General features: G+C 41.6%; 3 long non-coding RNA genes across 12 annotated transcripts in view; 1 reads left to right on the top strand and 2 right to left on the bottom strand.

Moving 5' to 3' along the window:
- Positions 1 to 16458, bottom strand: part of LOC310688733 — a 152541-nt gene extending 136083 nt beyond the window's left edge. For 6 of the 9 annotated variants that reach the window (XR_014517098.1, XR_014517099.1, XR_014517100.1 and 3 more), the window contains exons 1-2: positions 14793 to 15398; positions 9463 to 9558 (exon numbers count right to left, since the gene is read on the bottom strand). This is a non-coding gene — a long non-coding RNA (uncharacterized lncRNA). Of the gene's footprint in view, positions 1 to 9462; positions 9559 to 14792; positions 15399 to 15893 lie in introns of those variants that run through there. The other 3 variants (XR_014517096.1, XR_014517097.1, XR_014517104.1) reach the window with 3 other exon arrangements.
- Positions 1 to 22596, top strand: part of LOC310688788 — a 38892-nt gene extending 16296 nt beyond the window's left edge. For both annotated transcript variants that reach the window (XR_014517183.1, XR_014517184.1), the window contains one exon: positions 22112 to 22596. This is a non-coding gene — a long non-coding RNA (uncharacterized lncRNA). The remainder of the gene's footprint in view (positions 1 to 22111) is intronic.
- LOC310688774 lies at positions 18374 to 20689 on the bottom strand. Its single transcript, XR_014517169.1, has 2 exons — positions 20537 to 20689; positions 18374 to 18499 (listed from the first exon to the last, which is right to left on the bottom strand). It is a non-coding gene; the product is annotated as an uncharacterized lncRNA (long non-coding RNA).
- Positions 22597 to 23456: the final 860 nt, after the last annotated feature.

Here is a 23456-nt window from a genome sequence, read left to right as displayed (position 1 = left end):
GTTTATGTAAGCCTGTGTGCTATAGTGGTTAGTGTGCTAGACTAGGACTTGGGATACCAGGGTTCAAATCCCCTCAGCCAGGAAGCTCACTGGGTGACCTTAGGTCCATAATTCTCTCTCAGCCTCATCCACCACATTGTTGTGAGGATAAAATTAGGAGGGTGAGAATGGTGTGCACCAGGCATAGGCAAACTCAGCCCTCCAGATGTTTTGGGACTACAACTCCCATCATCCCTGACCACTGGTCCTGTCCTGTTAGCTAGGGATGATGGGAGTTGTCCACAAAACATCTAGAGGGCCGAGTTTGCCTATGCCTGGTTTAGGGGATTATGGTGGACGGGGTTGTTGTTGCTATTGTATTGTTGCTATTGTATCCTTATTTTAGATCGGGGTCCCCAACCTGCGGCCCATGGGCCAGAAGCAGCCCACAGAGGCCGTTTAACCGGCCCACGAGCCTCCCCCGAACTGAGTCTCCCACTTGGCGAATCCCGCCGTGCTGGGCTAAACTGGCACAGCGCAGTGTGGGAACTCTCTTCCGCGGTTCCAGAAATCGCTTCTGCGCATGCCCAGACACCAAAAATTGCTTCTGTTCAGGTACAATTTTCAGTGTCTGGGCACACGCAGACATGATTTCCGGTGCTGAGCTGGTCCAGCCCATGGAGGATCTCCGCGGGAGTGATCCAGCCCATGCCTAGTAATCCTTGCCAACCCGTTTTAGATAATGTTATGATTTATGTGGAATTTGTTCAATTTGGATTATGTACTTTTTGATGTTTTATTCTTGTAAAGAAGCTGGTAAAATGCGGTCTTGACTATGCTACCACTCAGTGGATTTGTAACTGGCTGACTGACCGAACCCAAAGGGTGCTCATCAATGGTTCCTCTTTATCCTCTTCATCCTCTTCATCCTGGAGAAGAGTGACTAGTGGGGTGCCACAGGGTTCTGTCTTGGGCCCGGTCTTATTCAACATCTTTATCAACAACTTGGATGATGGACTCAAGGGCATCCTGATCAAATTTGCAGATGACACCAAACTGGGAGGGGTGGCTAACACCCCAGAGGACAGGATCACACTTCAAAACGACCTTGACAGACTAGAGAACTGGGCCAAAACAAACAAGATGAACTTTAACAGGGAGAAATGTAAAGTATTGCACTTGGGCAAAAAAAAATTGAGAGGCACAAATACAAGATGGGTGACACCCGGCTTGAGAGCAGTACATGTGAAAAGGATCTAGGAGTCTTGGTTGACCACAAACTTGACACGAGCCAACAGTGTGACGCGGCAGCTAAAAAAGCCAATGCAATTCTAGGCTGCATCAATAGGAGTATAGCATCTAGATCAAGGGAAGTAATAGTGCCACTGTATTCTGCTCTGGTCAGACCTCACCTGGAGTACTGTGTCCAGTTCTGGGCACCACAGTTCAAGAAGGACACTGACAAACTGGAACGTGTCCAGAGGAGGGCAACCAAATTGGTTAAATGCCTGGAAATGATGCCTTATGAGGAACGGCTAAGGGAGCTGGGCAAGTTTAGCCTGGAGAAGAGGAGGTTAAGGGGTGATATGATAGCCATGTTCAAATATATAAAAGGATGTCATATAGAGGAGGGAGAAAGGTTGTTTTCTGCTGCTCCAGAGAAGCGGACACGGAGCAATGGATCCAAACTACAAGAAAGAAGATTCCACCTAAACATTAGGAAGAACTTCCTGACAGTAAGAGCTGTTCGACAGTGGAATTTGCTGCCAAGGAGTGTGGTGGAGTCTCCTACTTTGGAGGTCTTTAAGCAGAGGCTTGACAACCATATGTTAGGAGTGCTCTGATGGTGTTTCCTGCTTGGCAGGGGGTTGGACTTGATGGCCCTTGTGGTCTATTCCAACTCTATGATTCTATGATTCTATGTTTTGTTGTTTATAACTACTTTTGCTATGTTTGGAATTATGTGGTTGTTTCACATTGTACGGCACTGTGAGCATGGTTTTAAGTATGGAAAAGTGTCATACAAATAAAATGATGTATGTATGTAGTTAACAGCCTGTTGTGGGGCTATGTGACACTAGTATCCTGAGAAAGGGGCTTCTTGGGGGAAGGGACCTGGACAGCAAGAGCTCTGCCAATGATCTTGCCACAGGTTGTTAATAAATTTTTATTTTCAAAAATGACAAAATATCTGACTATTATATCCAAGGTAAGTTTGCTAGTTCCCCTGAACCATTAAAAGGTTTGGGGAAACAATCAGCAAGCAACAAGGGAAGAATGAATCTTTCACTTCGGTTTCTCTCAATTTCTTATTTTTCCAGCCTTAATTCAGTTTGTCACATTTCTTCACCGTGATTTTTTTTTAAGCCATTAAAAATCATTAGCATTTTTGTGTACATTTCTCCTTATACATTTTTGTATGAAATTTTCCCTAATAATGTACTTTTGTATTATATTTTCACTGAAATATGCATTTGCATGCTCACTTTCCCCTAATATACACTTTCTTTGAGAAGTACTTATTTCAAAGGAAAGCTATGTTCTGGTTATCATATTGTTTGGGAAAGTGCAAGTTAGGTAGATTTACAATTTTAAAATGCTGAACTGAAGCAGAGTTCTCCCCCATTCCTACAAGCAATATGAAATCTCTGCCACCACCGCCTCCACACCCACCCCCCAATTTGGGAACCAAAGGGCTTACTGATTGCTTCACTAGCACAATGTCACACAAGTCATTACACCAATACTGCAGGAATTGTTGCTTAGCTTCTATATAACAGGAAAAAATTGTGGGAAACTGCAGTCAAATATAACTATGCATAGATGCTACTCAGTGCATGAAGGGCTTAGGACCAGAGAGGTCTGTTGCTAGACCTAGCAGGACCAGTGGTCAGGGATGATGGGAGTTATAGTCCAATAACAGCTGGAGGCCCAAGTTTGAGAAACATTATACTAGACTCAGCTAGGTCACACACCCTTACCTCTGTGAGGAAATTAAGCTGCTTCTCTTCCTTTCTCTCACTCTCTTCTCACCATGTGATCCATCAGGACAAATGTGTCTGAACTTGCTCAAAGTTGAGACCACATGTTTGAACTTTGTGTACTGTGTAATTTGTACCCAAGAATAATCTACTTGTGTTCTTCTTGCTGCTGCATAGAACAATGAATGAATCAGACCTTTGGATTTAGTAAGTAAAGCTTTAAAATTTACTTAATAGTATGTAGTCTGTTCATTGCAAGAGCTCTAAGCAGAATAAACAGGATATACAAAAGGGTTTGACAAGCTATATTCCATGCAATGCTGCTAGTTAACTCTGAAAGTGTTTTTAACTCTGCTGGGGGGCTCTCTCATGCTGAAGAGTGTGAAAAGCCCTATGTTTTGAATCTAGGTGCCCAATCAATTCTTTTTGTTAATTCTACATGTGGGTCAGATCTATTTTCCACTTCCACAGACCAGTCCCACTGATATCAAGGAATTATAGCTGTAGTCTACCTAACTCATGGAACCTTATTTCAAAAATCTTTGTTTTTCCTTTGACATTATAACCAAGTTTGTCCATGCCAGTGCTCCTCCTGGTGTTTAAAGATATATCTGTATAACTAAAGTGAATGGGAATCACCACTTTAAACTAAAGGGTTTGGTGTGACTTTCATTATATTACTTTATAAACAATATGCAATAAGATTTGGTGTTCCATGTAGTTGGATGTCTAGTCTACATGCAACAAATCTCTCAGCCTGTTTTTCTAAGTAGAAGCAGCTTCAAGTGGTTGAAGCAGAGAAAAAGCAGGTATGGAAAGAGAAAAGGAAAGTAATTTTTTTCTGCCCAATGTTCCTCTACTCCAAATCGCCACCATGGATTTGGAGAGGAGGGATAAAACAGCTGAAGGTGTGACTTGGAGCAGAGAAGTAGTGGGTTGGGAAAGGTTAAGTGCCCCCTCTCCCCCGACACTTCTACTCTCTAAACATCCCCCTCCCAAAGCTATCTTTGCTTAGAAAAAGGGATCCTTGCACATATCTGTAATGTGTATTTAGGCCTTGAGACTGCAGGGTTTCCTGCTAACTATAATGCTTTTACACCTTGCAGGGATCAGCCTGTGAATCCTGCTGCAATTACTTTCTAAAAAGAGAGGTGTCGGGGCTCAAATATGCTTGGAAGCCACATCCTCAAAACTAAAAATGCTACCCTCAAACCCATATATGTAGGAGGTAGCTCTAGTTACTCTGTGATGAAAGAGAAAATCACTCTGCACTTTCACAGTGGCACCCTTCTTTATATTTCACATGGTCAAGGACTGAGATCCTGGCATTCTTAGCATGTGGCTACTGGGATATACACTTCTGGTGTGGATGCTAACACTACAGCACATCACCTGCAGCCATGGAAAACTACTCAAAAGACAAGAGGCTGGTCCTCCAGCACAGAAGAACACCCACTTCCCTGCAAACAGAACAATGGATCTTAAACTACTACAGAAGTAGCCTTTAACAGGTGGGCAAAACCAGACCATCTCCAGATTCCTGACACTTTATGAAGCCACCCTGTGCCTACTGCTCCCTCCCCTTCTCTTTACCGCCTTTTTTTGGGCAGCAACTGAATGGATGAAATAAATAAGCATACTGAGGTGTGTAGAGGTACAAATCAGGTTGTAAGAAGAAAATGTTAGTGTCATTAAAAGCTTTGAAATCTTTAATATAAAGAAGAAGCCTCAGGGGAAACCCTCCCTGGAGAGCTGCTGCTCCATATACTGAGATGTAGCAGATGGAGATTTTAAACTAGAGCTATCCATGTATTTTTAACTCAAACCTACAAGGAAGGCCTAGAACCAGTTCTCAGGGTTTTTTTGTAGACAGTAGAAGGAACGTACAACCATGACAGAATCATGATGGTTTCATTCTTTCACTCATTATTCTTTCCTCAGTTTCATTATTAGCAGAAATGAAAAGCTAGGAAAGTGACACAATAACCCAAGCTCACTATAAAAGCCATATATTGCATTATGGTGCAGAAAGGGTAAATTACTGCTACAAGTGCTTCCAGAAATCTAAATTCAGACACATACTCACCATTTGACATTTTCTTCATATGAAAATATGTGGTAAACCCATTTATGCTCCAGGAATTTTAGATGTACTGCTTAATGCTGTTCAAATCATTTTCATATCATAAAAATATTTTTGAGTTTGTTTTTTATACATCTATTCCCCCTACTGGCGATATTTATTTTTATTTGGATGTGTAAAAAAAAGAAAGTGTTTTACCAACAGAAAGAGAAAATAGAATCAGGATTGATTTGTTCAAAGTGTTATAATATTCCTTTGTGGGTGCCAGCTACCTTATACAGTCTTGAGGAAAAAATAAAATGTGATGTTCCTAGCATAATCTTGTCCCTGCTCACATTCTCGGCTGTGGTAAATAATCCCCCTCTCAGCCCATCATCTAAATATTTGTTTTAAACCATAGATTCAATCTAGTGCCTTGCATATGATGCTTGAAAATAAGCATATATAATTGTACTAAGGGAAATCAGAAAGGTGCACTGGGGAATGTGTTGATTTACACAGGGGAGATTCAGATCCTGCCTCAGCCATGAAATTCACTCAGGAACACTGTATGTGCTACAGGTTAAGGCATGAAACTGAAACATGCAACATGTACTCCTAAAAACACAAATGCTGGTGTTCCACGCCTGCCTTTTTACTTGGTAATGGATGCATTTGTCATTAAATACTGAGTAACTTGCTATAAAATTTAAAAGTGTACTCAATGAAAAGTATAATTTAAATAGCAAACTGCATACAAACTTGTGTTTTCAACCTTGTGTGTGACAGGGGTACACATAGGTAGAGGAAGTGGGAAAGTCTTGTTTTATAAGCAAAACTCCACTGGCAATTCTTATGATCCAAACCGTTATGTTTTTAGGAGTATCAGCGAAGCACCATAGAATCTAAGAGGTGCTGCCCAACATCTGTTTCAATCTTAAAGGGTGGAAACCTTGGAACCCTTGCTACTGTGATCTATTTAGACTTTGCGGAGCAAATTGTACTTAAATAATAAACATGTGCATTGGGAGTTGAGGGGAAATCACATTTCAGCTGTTCCATATCTTTGTGCTTTATGATCACAGTTAGGAACTGCCTAGGGCTTAGGAGTAGCCTAGCACTCAAAGCTCCTCCACTTGCCAGGTCTGTCTTTTGGGGAAATTCTCAAAATGGTTGCTTCCCAACTGTGGAATTCTCTTTCTCCTGAGTGTGAATATTTATCAGAGGCAACCTAAGGCTTCTGTGTTTTGGCAAACAAGGCCTAAGAGTAAGTTTTGTAATACAGCTGCATCTGTACTATAATACAGGGGGTTATTGTGTAATCTTGAAATCTCTACTAGTGATAGGTTGAACTATGATGTCATAGAATGCTTCTGAAAGTTTTAATGTGTTGGAAGCTGAAGCTCTGTTTGGCTGAAACAAGACACATAGGGAAGGAATCTGAGGACTAAAGTGGGAAGATGACTCATCAGAAGAAAAGCTATGGGGCAGGACACTCATAGGCAGAACAGCTGAAGAACGGGGACAGAACAGGTGGTAGACAGATGAAGGAAAGGCAGAAAGAGCATACAGCTGAAGGAGAAACAAATGAGAAAAGAGATTGCTGAAAAACACCATTTATACCATTAGTTTAAACTTTGGTAAATCTTGACCATATCATTAAAGCTCTGCACATATATCTGTTAGCTATTCCTATCCCAATTCAGGTACCCTTGTAAACATAGTTGTAAACACTGTTACTGTTATGCAGATGTTTGAAGTTGTATAAATGATGAAATGATAATAAATTGGAGTGGAGGGGAATAGGATTACAAACAGTATATTCAACATTAGCCATTTTCATCAACCTAACAACCTAAAAAATTAATGACTGGGCTTCTATCTTATAGAATTTTTAAATTTTCAGTTTAAAAATATATAAAAGCTTTCTTCCCATTCTACTATTGTGACTTACCACACTTTGGTAACCGTGATAATTCATTCCCTGATTTAACACTCAAATCCTTTTTCTCATATATAATTCTTATGAAAAATTAATTTCCCAGCATTAGGTCATGTGACTAGATCCTAATCACATGAATATTAGACTGTTAGGTCCTCAGTGCAAGGACCTGTCCTCTTGTACTCTGTAAAATGCCATGCACATTGATGGCACATATTATTTCTACTACTAATACTGTACTAATGAATGCTTCTATTCTGATCTGCATGCGTAACAATTCCTTACAAAAAGGGTTTAAGAACTGACATAATAATGTATTTTTCAAACGAGAGACAAAGGAAGAAATTTTCACTGATGGTGAAACAAGAAACAAATGTTTCTTTCTGTCCTGAAATGGGAGTGCATACTCAGAAATAGCCAACCAGACGTATTGCATTTTTGCTAAATACAGTGGTACCTCGGGTTAAGTACTTAATTCGTTCCGGAGGTCCGTTCTTAACCTGAAACTGTTCTTAACCTGAAGCACCACTTTAGCTAATGGGGCCTCCCGCTGCCACCGTGCCACCGGAGCACAATTTCTGTTCTCATCCTGAAGCAAAGTTCTTAACCCGAGGCACTATTTCTGGGTTAGTGGAGTCTGTAACCTGAAGTGTATGTGACCTGAAGCGTATGTAACCCAAGGTACCACTGTACAAGCTCTGTGTTTAGAGGCAGTATACCTCTGAATACCAAACACTGGGAATAAATAACAAGGGAAAGATTTTGCTTGTATATCCTGCTTGCCAACTTTCAGAGGAATCTTAGCCACCCACTGTTGGAAACAGGATGCTGGTCTACATTGTACCATTGGGACTCTCCTTATGTTCTTACATTCAAATGGATTCTGCAAGGAGAGTCCACTTTCGCGTGAAGTTAATCAGATGGCCAGTACTTTCACCCACTTTCACAATATCAGTCACTTATTTCGGGGATGGGGATGATTCAAAGTACCCTATTCCTATGTCCCCATCAATAGGTGATCATTGCACTTTTACATAAAATACATTTAAGCCTGCCCCTTGTTCTTGAAGCGCAATATGGTTGTCAATGCAGAACAGATAGTTGAAGGGAGCCATTTTTAATCAAATTATGTTCCAATGTAGTATTCATTCTGAATTATGGATATGGGAAATTATTTTTTTAAAAACGACAAAGATTCTGCACAAATGATTGTGCTTACTGCCTGCTACAGTAAGGCAATGCCACTCTTATGTCAGCAGTGTTGCAGGGATATTGACCTTAGTGTTGCAAACAGATCTGGCAGCTCAAATGATCAACATGCCAAGGTTCAAATGCAGCATGTTTATAACCAGAGAAAATAAATGATTCCTAGGAGAGAGGAAAAACTTTTTGAGCAGATGATTGCATTTTATGGACTTAAAATAGCTGATATCATCAGTGTGCTACACATGGCAGAGAGAAATAACTAATTAACAGGGAATTCCCTATGAAAACATAATTCTAAAGCATTTTGGCTTCACATTTCAACAGATGGACTGCAGAAGATACTAGAGGGGGTGGGAAACCAAGCTGAGCCAACTAAGTGATGGTTTTCTAGCCAAACCAGAAAATATTTTTATTCTTATTTTGACAAATCTGAAAAGAATTCAGAGCCAACATTTCCAAAGATAGGAGCCTGCAGAAAGGCTTCTAAATTCACGCTTCCAAATCCAAGACCCCATGTAAGTGGCTTGATTTCCCCCCAAACATAATGACAAACAGTCCCTATTGATTTCCCCACAGCAGAGAGAATGCTTAGAGACAGATAATGAAAGGGTGTGAGCCTACCATCCCCAGAAGGCTCTAGGGGAAAACCCTAGTCAGATAGTTAATTTAAGTGAATTGATCATGTGTCCCAAGCATTTGAAGCCAAAATCTTAAGTGAAGGAAAGTAGAACTTTGGCTGTTTCTATGTTATCATGTAAAGTCTATGAGGTCCAGTGTGTAAAAGGCAGGGTTTGGATCCCGCATCCTCTCCTGATGGAGGACTGTGTCAGTACACACCACGTTCATTCAGACACTCATCCGCAAACTGGAGGGTTAGGGACAACTGAATTCTACTACTGAGCAACGACCCGTTCCCATCACAACTCTACCTGCAACCACTTTTAACTGGATTGCAATAGCTAGGTGCAATGCAGGGAAAATTTAATGCCTTTCCATTTAATTGATTTCTATAGTATTTGAACATGCTTAGTTTCCTTGGGATTGCATCTGCTATTCTTGTAACTCCATAGTGCCAGATGTAGAACAGAAAATAGGTACTGATATAGTGAAAAATAACAAACAGAAATGGAACAATTTTGAGCCAAAACAAAACTGGATGAGTTATTTCAACTATTTCAGATTACCATTCCAGGTGCCAAAAATAACAAACAAGAAATCACCCATCTATACCAGATTTGATTTTATTAGCTCCAAAGTAAAGCTAGTCTGACTGCACTGCTAATAACACATACCTGTTCCTTTGTACCGGATGGAAGTACAGCCTTGCAATTAGTTGATATCTATCCTAGTTCTTCATCACTGGAGTTGGCAGAGTATACAAAATTGACCTAAAGAGAAAAACAAAGGAGGCATGTTTTTAACTTTGTGGCTTTTTAAAAGCATATTCTAGAAGATTACAATGTAGTCTCTACAAAAGCACTCATAAAGCATTCAAAATCCATATTAGAACAATACCTTTATCAGGCTTACCAAAATATTACAGAATAGTGTGCAATACTCTACTGCAATCTCTGTCAGAAAAACAGTAATGCACAGTGGGAAGAAAAAACTTTGATTTTTAAGCCATGAAATCTACATCTAATCATAGTCTTAGGATGAAATGGGAGAGGTGGTACCAGGCATTCAAATGAGGCTAACATATTTATTACACCATAAGCTTTTATAAACTAGATCCCACTTCTTCAGATGCACAAAATGCTATCCTCAATTGGTATGTGTGTGTATATATATTATAAGGGGGGGAGGGTTAAAAAATGTAAACACTGGGGTCAAGTGTCAATGACATGCAAAAGTGTAGTTGGTGACCATTCAATTACAGCTTAAATGTACACAAAATAAACACAGTGATCATTTGCAAGTACAGTAGCTATAGAATGATCCTACAGGTACCCAATTCTCAGTGGCTTCACAATCAAACACCAGTACTTTGAATCAGGGTTAGAAGTGAACCAACATTAACTACTTAAACCAGGGATGGTGACTTGCCAGATGTTGTTGAACTCCAACTCCCATAAGACCCAACTAGTATGGACAATGGTAATTTGAGTATTTATTTTGATTATTTAATTTCTATACCACTTAATATACTAAAAATAGCTCTACACAGTGTACAAAATACAACTTAAACAAAATATTACAAAAATATGCACTTACATATAAGAAGTAATACAAAGCTACAAATATATATATCAGTATCAATTCATTTTCCTTTTGACACTCTCCCTCTCAGCCTCCTCCAGGTTCTCACCCAAGGTCCAAACAAACTCTCAGCTCACCCAGAAAAGTCTCACCACGAGAAGAGCTCCTGGAAACAGCAGACATCATCCTAGTCTCTCACTTGAGACTTGCTTTTCATGGGCAGACCCAAGGTGGGTGCCCACAGCTGTGTCCCATTCAGCTGCACTGTCTACAACCAGTTCCAGGTACAGCAGCTTTATTGAGCTTTCCAGAGGGACCAGAGGATGGGAATAGGGCTCTCCCCCACTTACAGCTCTTTTTTCAACCTCTATCCTCTCCTCCTTCTCCCCTAGCTGCTTATTATTCAACACAGGGTCCCCATTCCTAGCTTAAGCACAAACAAGGTGGTTTCCCACTACCTGATCCTAGTTAGCAATCCTGCAGCTATATTATTGCTGTACTTTACAGCAACTTGCAACACTTTGGAAAACTGCTGCAAGGCTACTTGTGCTTCTAAAGAGAGAGTTGGATCTAGGAGTATCCCCAAACCACAGATGTCATTCTTTAGAAATGCAACCCCATCCAGAATAGGTTTGAATACCACCAGCCCACACAACCAAACTGACCACCAACATAACCTCCACCTTTTCTTATACACTTAATTACCAATCCCAGTCATTGGTTCAGCATTTTCACCACCTGACCAGAATTAGATGAAATAGGAAAAGCAGGAAGTTCTGTGTCATTCACATATGCTTGACACCACACTACAAATCTCTTAATGACTTGACTTAGCAGTTTTTACAAAAATATTGAACAGCAGTCTCATGAAGATGGGGGTTAAGATCAGTTGTCTAGAAAGGCAATTTCCTAGAAATGTTTTTTATAATAATTGTTTTCCCCACCAAACTATCGGATTACCTGTAAATGCAAACAGCCCCCAAAATATTAGATTTGGTCCACCTTTCAGGCATTTTCTGTACTCCATTTCAGCAAGTTATGTCTTTCCCTCTGTGCTTAGCGTTTCTGATCACCTACAGTCTCAGGGACTAATCCTACAATTTGGCAGAGTGAGGCACACACCTCAGGTGGTGGTTTTCTGATGTACTATGAAAGATCACCTATTTGCCAATTAATAAGTTTATTATATTTGTTTTATACATTTACTACCATAGAGCTATCTTGCCCTCTCCATAGGCTCCTACATCTATGGTTTGAGAAGCTGAGATCTAAAGAACTGCGTAAGCTCATACACCACAGTGGAGTCCTTTATTCCCCTCTTAAACTCCCTACAGTTTCAAAAGAGATTTGCTGTGCAGCATGGTGTGAGGCTAATGTTCAAGAGAAACAAATCTAAAGCCTCCTTGGGTTCATGGAACTAGTTTCACAGTTGTTTGGATCCTGGCCAGTATTGTCCCAACTATGTGACAATGTTAAGAGTTATGCATTACAAAGCTGTGCTGTATACCTGCTAATACAGTGAAATACACACAGCTTTCCCACAAGCACACCACACCCCATCTCATGTACGATGAAGAAATACACTGAGGTAAGCCCTGGTTACCAGCAGGTATATGTGCAAGAGTCGGACAAGACTAAACGACTAAACAACAACAAAGCCCTGGTGAGCCCAAAGTCTCTAACAAGTCTGAATGACATACACAAACAACAACAAAAAGGCTATTTGAGCTTCATGTTACAATTTTAGCAAGTACTCAACACAGTTCTGTAGCAAATGCACATTATAACTAATATATGAAGCAGTCCTAAAAATTTGATTAATAGAAAGGCAAGATAGAAGCATATTAAATAAATAAATTAAGGCAACATTAGTTTTGTTACCATCCTGAAGTTGGCCATTGCAGGCTCTGTGACCCAGCTAATCAAGAACTTAGGGGCACTGTAAGCTGACCTTTATGAAAAAGAAGTGATGATCTCTGGCACTATTAAACAGTCCTCACAGTATGATCCTATATATGCTTGTTTGGAAGTAAGGCCACAATCCTTCACACTCACACTTGGGAATAACTCCTACTGTATCAGTGGGGTATATACTTTTGTGTAGGCATACACAGGCTTGCTCCATAAGTCTCAAAGAGTTAAATGGAGAATTAACTTCCTATTATACATGTTTAGGATTGCACTGCAATCAAATGAGATTTCCCCCCCTTCTAAGTACACCTAATAGTGTAGCCTTTGGCTTTACACTTTCTACAATGGTTTTGTATTATAATGCATGAAGGAATAATTTGGGAAGGGTAAGCATGCATGTCTATTTCAAAAAGAATGCATGCACAAACAACCCCTGGTGTTTGAATCAGGATTTCCCACCAAGCACTCATTTTCTGTTGGAAACAGGTGTGCTTGCTACCTTTTCATATTTACAGCTCTGAAGCCACAGGTGTGCACAACAGTATCTTCTGGAAGTAGTATGAGATCAAGCCATATTGGTAATGGAAAAAAGAGGACAAAGAACACTTATTAGAAGCATATCTCAACTTAAGAGCTCCCCAAACCACCCAATCACACATACAAAAAAGAGGACACTGCCAAATGCTCAGCAGTAGCTCCATATACCTGTCCATTCACTGTTTACATTTTAATGGAAATTCTTTTCCATCCCTAACACAGCGTGCTTTAGAAGCCAAAAACAAATGCTGCATCAATGGAAGATGAATTTATGTTGACCTTTACCAGGAAAGCACTGTAAGACAGAGCACTTAAGCATTTAGAGTGCAGTACATCTTCACATATTATGCAGCTCCATGGCAATAGGGAAAGTGCTAACCCAGTAAAGTTACCCAGGGGACATAAAATGAAGTATATAAAACTCTCTAGCGGAATGTTATATAATATTCCCAGGTCAGGATTTGCAACTTTTGAAGACTTCTTTGTTCCATCTGGACAGGGGGGAGATTTGTGGATTGAGAATTCAAAATATATATTTTTAAGTGACACAAATATAGACTTGCTTTCTTTTAATGCCTAGCTACAAATCGTAAGAGAAAATATTAGTGGTAAAACTGGGCTCATACTCCTTAAGTCTCTATCACCAAAGTAAGTCCATTCATTCAAATAAAACAACTCCAGAGTACAGTATGTGATTTGCAACTTGAGTTTAAACCTAATAATTAAACTGATTCAAGAGTATGTATTTCCTGCATGAAAAGTTAAATATTACATGTACTTGAAAACTGCAACCAAACGTTTAACAAGCTATTTAAATATGAATGTGTGCTGAATAATATGAAAAACTTGCCACCCCCAACCTTCACATTCTTGGTTAATAGCACTTTTAAGTCCACCTTCCCACAAAGAACACACACAACTATCCTGTGTTTAGGTCCAGAGAGGTTTTCCTTTTAGCTGCTCACAATGCTTTTTATCTGTTCTTTACATCAACTCACCATCCCTCACTACACAGAATCTCTACTCTAGAATAGGGATTCCCAGCATCCAGAAGATGTAAACTAGAATACCCCTCATTCTTGACCATTTGCTATGGTTGGCCACCAGGCTGGCCACCCCAGGTCTAAACTGTACATGGTTTCCCCCCCATACCAACTGAGCCACTGCTTCCCTTGACAAGGGCCAGCCCAAAACATTGGGCTACCTGAAGCAGATAGTGCCTCTCTGTACTTCATGTACAAAAGCCACCGAGACTGGCAGTTTAGTATCACTTCAACACTGACAACAGGACAACACCCTCCATGATACCTGAGTGCAGGAGGCTAGCTTAGAAGGCACAGGGTAGCCTCGCTCTGCCCTGCCCTTGATAGTTCATCCAACAGGAGTAAACAGTATGTGAACTCCAACACATAAACACATACAGAACACAAAGGCTTGCAACATACTTCCAATTCTTGTCTCAAGAAGTCGCTGTTCAAATGCTAAGGAGTGGCTTATCCAAGGCCACCATTAAACTCACACCCGACAACTTGCCCCGTTAGATCAAGAAACACAGTTGCGAGCTCATAACATTCCTTCATAGGTTTGAAACCTGACCTCCTGACCCTTCCTTCATTTTACTGTTTCATCTAGAAAACCAGTTTCCTAAACCACTTCTTCAACTGATGAGTGGAAACCTTTAACTGGGCTGCTCACACCCCTACCTGCAATTGGCTGTATTAGCATTATCACTTCCATTTCCTTATTTAGGAATGAGGTACTTTTTAAGAAGTATGGAAATAAAAAGAATAAAATATGTGGGAATAACTAAAACTAGGGCAAATCATTATTGAGAGAGAGAGAGAGAGAGAGAGAGAGAGAGTATAAAGTGAATCCCAAAGTGATGTATAACTCAATCTCCTTCAAGCACCTCTAAACTTGGGATTTGAACCTTGGCCTAAGGCAATAATTATAAACCCAATTATAATAAACTCACTTTTCTCCCTCCTAACCTACGTAGAGAATATTTATTTTCTTATGCTGTTTTTTCGGGGGGGGGGACCCTCCTCTTTCTCACGCGGGCTTCCCGATTCTTCTTTTCCACGGGGTCTCTTCTGTTGAGCACCCACCCCTTGGGCTGGATCCAGACTGTGCCTTGCGTCAAAGGAGTTGTTAAGACGTTAACCCCAGCCGAGCGCGGGGACGTTAAAAAACGCCGCGACGCAATGATGAATGGGGTTGCTGGGCCGGCATCTTAAAAGCCCAGGCTTTGGCTTCTCTTTTAACTGTTTCAAACTGACAGAGCCATAGATCACACAAACGCGCCCGCTAAAAGGAGAGAGGCATTTGGCCATTTCGCTTAAGAAAATCACGCGTGCACGAGCCTGCTCAGCCTCTCAGCGTCTTCCGACAGGAGGACCGGGCTCTTTTCTCACGCGCACCTGCGTAGGCATATGTGACAGAAAACGAACCGCGGGATACTGAAAAAGCAGCCGCTCTCAGCTATCGCCGCTCCCCCTCAGCACAAAGCGCGCGGGCGCTACGCCTCCAGCGGTTTGCAATCAGGCCTAGAAGAGGCTGAACCTCTTCGTGCGCATGCGCAGAATTTCCCGTTGTTTGGCGCGCGCGGCCGCGGCTCCCCCTGTTCCCCTCCCCCACCCACCCTTTCTCTCTTTCTCTTTCTCTTTTTTCCTCTCTCTCTCTCTCTCTCTCTCTCTCCTCCTTGTGGAGAAGTTGGCGCGCTGCCCGCTCAGGCATTCAGCGCGAGCTCCTCAGGGATCAGCAAGCAAAGTCACAGTCTGCACAAACAGAGCTTTCAAATTCATAAAATTCATAGGATTTTTCACAAATGAATGAACACAATTTTCTACCAATTTCCTCATTATGCAAATATGCAAAATATCAAATTTAGGCCAATTAGGGTCCTCCACAGTCCCAAATTCACCCGTTTAAGCCATAATTGCAGAAACTATCAAATAATTACGGCCGCTAATTGGAAATATTTGTGACAGATACAACAAATTCTTGCACAAATTACATTTCATTTTAGGAACCACTGCGCGCCACTGAAATTTTATCGAAGTCTAATTTAACTTACATAATGAGTTGAATTGAGTACTTGTTATCAAATTTGAGCAATTCATAGCTCCGTAATGTGGAATGATCAAATAAATTAAAAGGGAATTTATTCAATATTTTTGTTGTGATCCTTTTTTTTCGAAACCATTGCTATTTTGTGGGGAATTTCCTTCCTCCTCTCGCTCCCGCTGCCTGAGGTGGCTGACATCTGTCATAAAAAATATATATTTAAAAAAAACAAAACAACCACCCCACCAGCTGCAGTGGAAAGGAGGAGGAGGGAAAGCAAGCAGCAGCAGCCGCGAGCTGCCCTGATAGCTGACAGAAGAGGAAGGGCAACATTTCCAGTCATGGTTCCTTCCTCAGCGCTATCATTCTTAGCCCAGAGAGAGGCAGCGAGGAATCATAATACAAACATGCTCGACTTTCCTGACGGGGAGGAGGTGGCGGGGAATAAAAAAAAAACACCTCGGGATTTATTTCATTTATACTTCCGGGTGAATGGCGAGAACAAGAAGCGTGACTTGTGTGAACGGAATTGTGCTGACACCCTAAGCGCCCTTTCCCCCCGCCTGGCCCTGGGAAACTAAAAGGCGCTTCCCCTCAACTGCCTGCTCGATTCGAATTCCATCGCCACCCTTAGCCCACCCTATCCACGTGACTGTTTCTCGCCAATCCGATCTTAGGGTGAAGGCTTCAAACTTAACGCACTTGAGGGAGATTCCCATGGGAGCTGAATGCCAGCCTTAAAGATCGGGGTCTTTGGATGCCCATGAGCGTCTTTATCTGCCATTGTTTCCCATTTCTTGTTCGCTTTATCCCTAAAGTTACAGTTCTAGACACAGCCTTTTAAGGGGGGGGGGGAATGTCGTGGCAGGCAAGCCCTACATTTAAACAAAAACCCAAACCACCCCCTTCTAACGGGGTGATATGATATTATATCGATCAGAAAAGGTTTTGTGATGTGTGTCAGGCTCAACCTTCGACGAGTCTCTCGTTAAGGGAATGCAGCCCAACGCCATTGGTTGTGTTCCCATGTTGTTTTAAAGCCATCCAATTGATCGGAATAAAATATTTTTGGCAACCAATCTGGATTAACGCACTTCCAGACAATCTAGTCTTGCGGGATGCAGGCCTTGTAGCCAGTCAAAATTCCAATTTTAAACAGAGGGTAACCTGTTTGCATTCTGAGGATAACCTGTTTACATTCATGGATTCATCCAGAGAATATGTATATGTATATAAAGATGTAATCTTAGATATTAGGTAAGAGTGTGATTAACCTTTGCACAAACACATGTGAATTGCTCACCCAGCCTGTTATATCAAAACAGACTTCCACATATACTGTAACGTATGGGTATATATGGAATTACGTATATGTCCAATAATTGTACATATTAGCAATGTATATTCTTCACAGTGGCCACTATTCAGTAGTGAGCCACACTTTCTTAAACCCACCGATATTAATGGAATTTCAGTGCATAACACTGTGCTCTGAATTATGGCCAGTTTGTTAGTGCCAATATGATCTATTCAGTACTGACATAACTATATATAATTATATGCAATACATATATTATGTACATGATATACATAATATATGCACTTCCTCAGAGAGTAGTTTATTATTATTGGCCCATTTTGCATAAAATTCCTTAAATAGGAAAAAATGTGTAAGGCTCATAATACAATAATGTAATATATGGCACTCTGTATATATGTATACAATGTGTGTGCTTGTACTATTATATATAACTTGCATTTATCTCTGTATACCCCTGAGTTGCCCTCTCAGGAGAAGGTCAGCTCCCTGGCCAGAGACGTTATTTTTCTTCCTCACCGCCATTCTCACATCCACACACGCACCATTTTTAACTGCCTGTGGCCTCGTTGGCGGATTATAAATGTCTTCTTCTCGCTGTGATTTGTTTAATCCGTGGAAATGGTGCTGGTCCTATGTAAACAAGCCAAGTGCGGAATGAAGGCAGCCACCCATGCGTGGCCAGCCTGCCTATTTGTCAGAAAACCTTCATAAATACTGAGCCGGGGCTGGGCAAGGATGTGATGTCTCCATTTTTGCCAGGAAAGGGCACGAGGAAGACAAAGCGAAGCAGTGCGCCGTGTAACCTTTAAGGGACAGATAGAGTGTTGTGCTGCTCTTCGCCAGAGACTCACTCGCTCGCTCGCTCCCCTCCCTCTCCCTCTCTCTCCCGCTCGGTAATTCACCGCCAGCGAGGATGGATGACGGGTTATCCAGAGTATCTAGACCCGTTTCTGCGTGCAGCATGTATGTGTGCAAAGACAAAGTGACGAAGACAGTCCAATAATATCTTCGTCCCTGAACCATTCTGCAATCCAGCTCTAATTGTCTGGCAAGCTGACACGCTCGCATCCAGTTGTGGGGCTTTTGTGGGGTTTGGAGCGGAAAACGTGGCCCGTCCAGCTTGGTAGGCGCACCCAGAAAGCGTCGGATCGTTCTATGAAGAAATTCGCCTTTCTTTCTTTCTTTCTTTCTTTCTTTCTTTTTTCAGAGGTTTACTTTTTCAGTTATCCGTGTTGCTGGACAATACCTTATTATTTTCTTAGGCTCTGCTTCGCATTGATCCGATCTTGTGTCCGCTGGAGATTTTAAGAGAAACACATATGTGTCTGATCAGAGCAGCAATTACCTCCTGTAATTATTACAGTCCTTATTTATTACAAAAAAGTGAGAAAATGTCGAGTATTAAAACGTGAAAGCAGCTATTAATCAAACCTTTACACCTTCTTTAGCTCAGGCGTGATGGTGGGTATTATCATAAATCTACTCTGATAGTAACACAAGAATAATGAGTTCAGTAATGATAGCGATGATGATGATAATGATTTTAACCAACAAAGAATAGTGTAGATTTATTGCTAATAACGTGGTACAGGAACCTCTTCATTAAAAATTACCTATATGTACTCCTCATGGTTGAAGATGAGATTGCCAGGAGTTGTTTGGGTGCGTTGTTATGGCGCTCCAAACAACTGCTAAGGAGCAGCAACTTGAACTACACTAGCGAATGGTGACCCGGAACTACTTATAATGCCGATTTCTAAAATAGGCAGCTCGATATACACTGTCCAGAAACGCCCCTAAATAGTTCGGCTTAGTTCTCGCCTTTCCCCTACCCATCCGCAGCAGGAGAGCTAATTCGGGTATAACCTCCTCCATACACACACAAACACACGTGCGAACGTGTTATGCCCCAGTCAGAATGATTAACAAGATTCCTGGAGAACACATGCATGAATTTGGCCTTGTTTAGAGAAAGCGAGGCAGAATTGTGAATGCCGAAAGGCACACTTGGCCCCAACCCTGCGAATGAAATATACCCACCTCCCAAGCTACAGGGAAGCAAGTCCTCTGCACAAGACTTTAACTCTACTTGCTTATGAGAATCTTCGTTTAGCTTAGCAAATTTGAAAATATTTGCATTAAGGGGAGGGAGCAAAAACAGCTCTCCCCCAAACTTCAAGGGGGTTCACTGATTACATTTTTGTTTTGTTTTGAGTGGAAGATCGACCTGATTCTGGCGTGGTAGATTTTAGTTCGTCGCTGTTTCATTGCCTTTACGGGAAGGACTGTGGAGTAAATGTACTACGGTTGTATATTGCTGAGTTCGTAGGAATTATTGGCTTCTGTGTTTAAGAGGATGGGGGAAGGAAGGCTTGGTGCAAGGAGATGAGGGTTAGACAAGCGCTCGGTACCGTTTGAGGATACACACACCTGAGCCATTACAGCGCACAGAATTAATCAGCATTTGGGGACCTAACAGACAATGGGGGCTTGCTGTCATGTCTTCGCCTCGCCACAGAGCAAACGCAAAGGCAAGTCGGCGGCAGCGCCTGCGCTCATGCGCTCCTTCCACTAAAAACAATAAAGGTCATTTTCTACTGAAGTCTGACGTGGATGCTCAAACACACACACACACACACACACACACACACACACACACAGGCTTTGTGGAGTTTATCCTTATATTTAAAGTTTAAAGTCTTCACGAATATTATAGGTATTCAGGTAAACACGATTCTCTCTCCCCCCCCCCCATTCAGGATATTTGGAAAATAAACTCACTATTGGGTCTGCTGCCACCGTAATTTTATGCATTTCATAAGTCTTAATTCCTCTCATCCCTAGTTTTAAGGAGTTATATCGACATTATTTCACAGGTATTGAATGTTACCCAGTCCTTACACATCGATACGTTTATTTTAGCTAGTTATGTTCCACCACCCATTTAAAGGGGTAGAGATGTTAGTGGTTTGTTTGCTTTTTAAATGATATTTCTTGTTCTCGGGTTTGTTTGTTTGTTTGTTTGTGATATTTTATCGCAAATATGGAGAGAACTTTTTTTTTTTTTTTTTACAAAACACCATGAGCTAATAAGATTGGATATAAAACAATTTATATATCACCCATTAACAAAACCCTGATTCTCCAGAATCGCCAAGGGAGTAGGCAGAATACCTGGGAGTATGTCACAGAGACTTACAATCATATCATGGTTGAATTAGCGTTTGGAGGAAACTTAAAGGACATCTAGTCTGCCCTACTGCTCAATGCCCAATTACTTGAGGAAATCCAAGAGCCCCTATTACGATATCAATAGTAATTTGGCTATTTACCTCAGCGAAACGTGACTTACTCTCTCTCTAGCTGCTTGTGTGTATTGCAGGAAGCTGTAGCAGGTAAAGATTCAGGCTTTGTCAGGTCTCTGGAGAGAGTGACGAAAAATAACCGCCTCCTCCCCAGTTATACTCCTCTCTCTATTATTTTAAGAAATATCAGCCTTTAAAGTGATAACAAAATTTCCAAGATTGATTCACGATGCGCCCAATATAATACTGACATAATTGCCTTGTGTTACATAATAAACAAAACATCTGTAGCATTATAACCTTGGTGATGAGTTATGAAACCAAGGTATGGGCCAATTAGCTGGCTGGTATTTTTTTTTTTTTAAAGTAAGACTCTATAAACATCGGTTTTAAATTGTCCTAATTAGTAACTTGCTCATTAATTAACTTTCTGATTAATTGTGTAGCAATCTAATTTGCAGATGAGGCACTTCAACAGTAATACCTTGTAACTCCTTCGCTTGTCTTTAACATTCTCCAGCATTCAAGGCCGTCTTAGACCGGCTGGCCATTCTAGTTACAAGTGAAACGTGATGGTGATGCTTATTTGAATATGGCAGTAAGAACAGGCCAGGGACAAAGCAGTTGCGAAGAAAATGCGCACTCATGGAAAGAGATTCACTACCCAGTGAAGCTGGGACCTACAATCATTATTACTATACTATCATTATACTAAGTGCATTGTTTTAACTGGATTATGGGACCCGTCGCAATTTTACAGTACAGTCTATCTGAAACTTTTTATATTTTGATGTTGAACTTCACTTATTGCGTCCACTAATCCAGTTAAGCCAGGTCTTTTGGTCTTGGGCTGCTGTCAAATGTTTAAAAGACTGGTGAGAGCGCTGTAACTGGAGTTACCCAAGCCCTTTCCATAAATTATGCCAGTTACTGTTATGTAACTTTAAAGACCTGATTCTTAATAGATTTACTTGTAAACAAGCCCGATGCACCTAATCGGAACTTACTTTGAAATTGTGTGTGTTGGGGTCCTTTTTACTAAGTGACTGGGAGTAATGAGTCCATTGACAGCCACAAGTTAACAAAAAGGAAAAAGCAGCACACACCCAACACCAAACTTTCAAGCCAGCGCAATTGATTTCAAGGAAGCCTCCTTTCAGCTAAGCGTGCTTAAGGAAGCAATCTTCAAATGCGACTTTTAATCGGATGAGTACGATGTTGGTGGCACCGTTGTCAGGCTGACTTCACCTCTGGTTTCGAGGAATGCGCTGAAGGTGATTCCTCCCAAGCCACGCATTATTCTCTTGCTTCATTTAGGCGAGAGAAACTCTTCGCTTCTTTTTATACCTTCCACTTGCCACCACTATTGAGATTCTCAAATCAAGCGACTAATTGAACCATTAACCAGTTAAATTCGAGTCAGTTAATCAACTTAAAACCCAAAATGGGATGCTAATGGATGGTAACAACAGATCAGATTCTCTCTGTATATTTCTTGCTATTTTTGTGTGTGTGAAGGTGCAATGTAGCTTTAGCATTTCCTTTCTCAACCAGTAACCTTTTCTCCTCCCCCCCCCCCCAATTTTGTTTTTCTTACCCCAGGTGATTATGAGAAGCTGGAGGTAATGTAATAACACCAGACAATAAAGGAATAGCGGGCGACATGTAAACCACAGGGTTGGCTGGAATTGAAATATCTCATGGATGGTTTGATATATTTGCATCAGAAAGCCGGGCAAGATTTTCCCGGCTTCCCCCGATTGGCTGCGTTTCCCCCACCAGAGCTATTGTGGCCCGGGTTTGTCTGTGGGGGGAAGAAAGCAAGAGAGAGAGAGAGAAGAAAAGCCTTTCCCCCTTATGGCAGATCATTCTCTAAGTGAATAGAGATGAAGGCAGGGATATTAAGTGACTCTATAAAACATCCCGGACACAATTGTGTGATTGATGGAGGACAAAGTGGGAACAGCAGGACACACGATCCTGGGAGAAGGCGCGCTGTCAATGCGAGAAACCCATCTCTGGAAACAGCTTCTCCTGGAGGAGTTTGCAGTCTATTTGTATGAGTAATCAGCTGAGCCCCCTCTCTGTCAGCCGTGTTTACTCACTGATTTTCTCAACAAGACAACCATTGACACTGGATGGATGGGGCTAATCTGGCGCAGAACTGGCGGCTTTGCAGAGGCTACAGGTCGAAAATGGAGCGCCGCGCCAGCTTCACCTCGCCTAATCTAGCGGCTAATATTTATTAGAGCCAATTTACAGCGCTGCTCTCGCAAAGAGCAAGCAAAGGCGCGGCTACAATTAATAACGCCACCATCGCCCATTAGATGAATATAGAAATATAGGACGGCGAGGAGAAGGAGGGCGGGTGCTTGGGAGAAATCTATAACCCCCCCACTCTCCCCCCCAAAAGGTGGTCTGCTGCCAAAGGCTCCAAGAAATGCCCAAAGCAACTCCCGGGGAAAGCGCTTGGCGAAGCGCATTTGCGCGGGTCCTGCGATTCCTTCGCCATTGTGCCCAGCGAGGGGGCGGGGGCGGGGGGGGGCGGGGAGACATCCGCTTGCTCCATGGTCTTTTGTGTTGCAAAGATGCGCACCTCCAGCTTCCACTGGGTGCCCGGAGCACCAAATAAATATAGGTTAGTCCTAAATTCAAGCGTTTACACACACATTTGGGCCATAAACATATATTGCCTCCCTACCAATATTTACCCTTGTGATTACAGTCCGGAAGGAAGAGAGAGGCACCCGGAGAACGAACACACACACAAACGGGAGGGTAACGTAGCAAAATTATCTACAAACTGAAATGGATATGAAGTATATCTTAGATCGCTGGTGTACATCATTAACAATGCTCTATGGTCATGTGTGCACATTCCCCTCTATTTGTGCCTGCCTATACAATAATAATGGGTGCCTGGCCCATTAATGTATCTTTATCTGCA

This window comes from Podarcis liolepis, assembly GCF_965112155.1.
Source record: "Podarcis liolepis genome assembly, chromosome: 11".
NCBI classification, from domain to species: domain Eukaryota; kingdom Metazoa; phylum Chordata; class Lepidosauria; order Squamata; family Lacertidae; genus Podarcis; species Podarcis liolepis.
Note: the sequence above shows the minus strand (reverse complement) of the source record. Positions and strands in the feature narration are given on the sequence as shown.